This window comes from Delphinus delphis, chromosome 3 (assembly GCF_949987515.2).
Source record: "Delphinus delphis chromosome 3, mDelDel1.2, whole genome shotgun sequence".
In the NCBI taxonomy this organism is placed as follows: domain Eukaryota; kingdom Metazoa; phylum Chordata; class Mammalia; order Artiodactyla; family Delphinidae; genus Delphinus; species Delphinus delphis.
Window position 1 is genome coordinate 60,366,881 of NC_082685.1, and position 4,647 is coordinate 60,371,527.

The following is a 4,647-nucleotide window of genomic DNA, read 5'->3' on the forward strand; positions in this document are numbered from 1 at the left end:
CACTGGCTTACATAGTCTCTGTTGGAACCCATCTCAGCTGCCCGTCCTGATTATCTTTCTGAACAACTGTCCATATGCATCAGCAGAGCAAAAAATTACCAAATATATAAAAATACTCAGCGGCTTAAATAGAACATTCAGAGTAAATAATACTGAATGAAAAGCGCTTAATAAAAGAGCTTCTCCCTCCTCCACTTCCTGTGTTTATATTTTTTAACAATTCTTATTCTTACATTGTATCAATAAAGCAAGAGCAGGCTATTAGGAAAACAAATAATATGTAACAATTCTTGAAGATAAAAAATACAATTGCACAACTGAAAAGAAGAAAAAACAAAACCCCAGCAGCAATGAACAAAGCTAGCTTCCATCTTGCTTTCTAATACCATTCCCCAATAAAAGGAACCTGCACTCTTTGGAGAAATGGCTGATTCTAGGACTGGGGAAGCAAACAGACAAGATGAGCCTGAAATATCTTACAGTACCAGAAAGTAATACAGTGCTCAGAAAACGAAAAAACCCACAGTGATAGGGTCAAAAGGGACACAGAAGACAATTCAAACATCTCCAAGTGGCTAAAGCTGGAGCAATTTGAGCAACCAAATAAATAAGGCAGTACTGGATTGTAATCCAAAGTGTAAAATAAATATTCATGAGTCCATACTGATATAAATAAATGAGACAAATCTCCCATGCAAAAGAATCCCAAATAATTTCTGTAGATGCTCAGCCCTCAAGAAAATGGAACACAGCTCCCTGCTCCTTATGTGTGGGCTACGTATGGTGACTTCCCTCTACAGAGTACAGTATGGAAAAAGGAGAAAAGAATAACCAACAGTAAGAAACCTGACAAATGCTACCTCAGCCAGATGATCAAGGTCAACATAAGTAGGGATAAGTCATGTTGATGTATGTACCTTTGATATGATGTGACAAAAACAACACTTGACTTCTGTGGTCTTCCTCCCAAAACACACAACCTCAGTTTAATCGTGAGAAAACCATCAGGCAAATCTCAACTGAGGGACATTCTCTACAAAATGCTTGACCAGTATTCTTCAAAACTGTCAAGGTCATCAAAAACAAGGAAAGTCTGAGAAATTGTCACAGCCAAGGAGAGCCTAAAGAGACATAACGACTAAACATACTGTGGTGTCCTGGATGGGATCCTGGAACAGCACAAGGACATAAAGGAAAAACTAAGAAAATCTGAATAAGGTAAGGACTTCAGTTAATAATAATGTATCAATATTGGTTCATCAATTGTAACAAATGTACCATGTACATAAGCAACAAATGTAAGATGTTAATAGCTGGGGAAACTAGATGTGGGCTATATGAGAACTTTCTGTACTATATTCACAACTTTGCTGTAAAGCTTAAACTGTTCTAAAATTAAAACTTTACTAAAGATCAAAAAAGAAGATGGAAAGATGCTGAAGTAAGGTATGGGGGAGAGTGAGCCTGAACCAAATAAGTTGGTTTAGGGTCTGACAGTGGGTGTCAGATTTTGGAGAAAGAGAAGTTGGATGGCTGTATCCAGGGTCAAAGAACTTTAATGGAAATGAAAGCTTTGGTGGAATTCTTAATTAATCATTTTTATAAAAATGGTGCATGGGGGCTTCCCTGGTGGCGCAGCGGTTGAGAGTCTGCCTGCCGATGCAGGGGACACGGGTTCGTGCCCCGGTCCGGGAAGATCCCACATGCCGCGGAGCGGTTGGGCCCGTGAGCCATGGCCGCTGAGCCTGCGTGTCCGGAGCCTGTGCTCCGCAATGGGAGAGGCCACGACAGTGAGAGGCCCGCGTACCGCAAAAAAAAAAAAAAAAAAAAAAAAAAAATGGTGCATGATGGGCTTCATGAGCTTATTACATACTATTTGGAATGCACATTGAAAATTTTAAGTTAAAATATTCATTGATGGGGAAAAAACCCTCAATAGAGGTGTTTAAACAACAGATTGGATTCTGCAAATAACTGAATTGGGAATTAAAGGACCCAATCCAAAAGTTCCCCCAGAAATCAGGAGTAAAAACAATGGTAAGAAATTTAAGGGAAAAACAAAGGCAAGAAAGCTAAGTCTAAGACATTTCAAAATATGTACAATAGGAATTATAGGAGGACAAAAATGAAGATTGGTGATCAAAAAACTAATAGAAAAGATTTTAACTGGAAGAAAGATTATGATCTTCAGATCAAATGGGCTATTTGCTGGTCAGGAGCAAAAAGAATAGCCACAACTACACAAATTCTGGTGAAATTTCTGAGTTCCAAGGATGAAGATCACGTGGATAGGAAGAAGCAAAAAGGTTTCATTCAGAGGAAGAAACCAACAGAAACTTCATGAAGAAAACAAAACTGAAATTATAGACTATTAAGAAATTAATGAGAACAAGCAAACCATACCCCAAAATCTACACAGGGCTGTTGTGTTCAAAAGACTGGCTTCTTATCTAGTAATAACTATGTGATCCCGGGCAAGTTACTTAACTTTATAAAGCTTCAATTCCTCACCTTTAAATAATAATATCAACTACTTCCATGGTGCAAATTATGTGCCAGACACGGTTCTAGGAGCTTTATGTGTATGAATTTATTTATCTCCCCTAACAGGCCTATAATGTAGATTATATGATTATCCCATTTTACAGGTGAAGAAATAGGAGCACAGAGAAGTCACATGCACAAGTTACAAATGGCAGCAACTGTAGTTCGAGTCTGCACTCATAACCACTATACTAAAGACTTCTTATGAGGCCTTATGGGGTGTTATGAGGATTCAGTGAGATAATACATGTGATAGTGTACTCAATAACTGGAGCTACTATCTGTTTAAAAAATGAAGCAAACATGTGACTTAAGGAGCTAGCAGAGGAACAATAAAATAATCTAAATCGGGTAAGAAGGAATTAATAAAGGCAATAATCATTTATAACTTAGCAAAAATGCTAAATTAGAATAAGAAAAATCATACACAGTATTGATAAATAAAAGCATAACTTGATTCTCCGAAAATAATCAACTATACAAACTTTCCTACAAGTTTCACCAAAGAGAAAATGTGGGCAAAATGCACAATATCATTACTTTGTTAGCAAAAACCTGGGATCATCTTCTAGGAAAATGCACAATAAAAAAAAAAAAATCAAGAAGTGAAAAACCTAATAGAGCACTAAAAAGATAAAAAAAAAAAAAAATGCCAGAGTTAACCTCCAAAAGTCATCAGAACCAGATTTTATGGACAAGTTCTTGTAAGAACTTAATTCGTTCAGCAATGCTTTTTTTTTTTTAAAAAGAAACGGTTGTTTTCCGTCAACCTGATTTGCATTTTGTGTTTCACAGTCTGCGGAAGAACAGCTTAAGGTGACTTGGCGGATGTCCCTACCCACTGGCTGCAGTGCCGTCCTGGGAGGCGGGCTGACTCGTCTTCACCGGTGAGTCGCCGAAGAGGGCAGAGAGCCCCTGTGCCTGCAGCCCAGCCTGCCACCTCCGGTTGAGGGGCCGTAAATTCGGGAGCTGGAGCAGTCCGTTCACCCAGAAGTTCCTCCGTGCTCTCAACCTTTTCAGCTGTAGCCGGCTCTCCCTCTGCCATCTCTTCAGTGTCTCCGTAGACGTAGATCAGGTGTGACTTTCCGCGGGTGCTCATGGGAGATGGCGCCGCGCAGGCGCAGAACTTCCCCGGTCGGCATCCAGCACATCGGATGCACTGAGTGAGCGCCCTTGCGCATGTGTGAGACGGCAACGTCCACACGGCGCAGAGGAGAGCGTGCCTTACCCAGAGAGATGCGGGGCAGGCCCTGGGATCAGTAACCACCGGAAGTTGCAGGTCCCAGAAGGCTGCCTGGATCTGGTTAGAGAAGTTTCCAGGAGTGAAGTGTCCAGCAATAGGAGTGGCCGCACTGACTGCAACAAACTTCAGCACAGCCCACTGGCCAGTAGTCCTGGAGGATATGACACGACACCAGCAGGATTTTCAAAGGCAACAACGGCACGAGCTGCCGGCAGAAGCTTCTCCCGGTTCTCTTCAGATTTGTGATGTAGATACCATTACTTTTTCTTGTGTAAACGTACCGTTCCATTTGGAAGTCAAGGTTGGTGCCACCTAACTGGGTTCCTGCTGCAAGGAATTTGAGGACATACCCTCCTTCATTTGCAGGACCTCAAGGGCTCCAGACATTGTGAAAGTTTCCCTTTAAGTTACGACAGGAACCCAGAACAATGCCACGCACCCCTGTCTAGGTAGAACAGAAAGGACAGCAAATAATCTAATTGCTGTGTCCCAGGCACTGTTGTCACTGGGTTTGTGGAAATGAACAAGAAAAATCCCCTGCTTTCCATGGAGGCGTGACGGAACACTGAAAATTCTCAGGCTGATTAAACTCTTACAAAGTGTAGAGAAAAATGGAAAGCTTCCTAACGCACTTTATGAGGCTAGCATAATCCTGACCAAAACCTGAAAAAGCACAGAAAAGAGAAAATTAAGAATGAACTTATGGATGTAGATGATGCATGTAATGTATTAACACAACAGTTTCCCCTTCCAAAAGAGAATTTGGCCTTTCCGTTAATTTTTTAGTTCTGTTTCCCTGAAAACCAGATGAAGGTAAAATATAAACTGGGCCTGATTGGCAAAGTGTGTCTGGACTGGGA

The 4,647-nt window shown here is 41.0% G+C and overlaps 1 pseudogene; it reads right to left on the reverse strand.

Moving 5' to 3' along the window:
• Positions 1-3,355: 3,355 nt before the first annotated feature.
• Positions 3,356-4,174, reverse strand: LOC132422404 (small ribosomal subunit protein uS2-like; annotated as a pseudogene).
• Between the last annotated feature and the right edge of the window lie 473 nt (positions 4,175-4,647).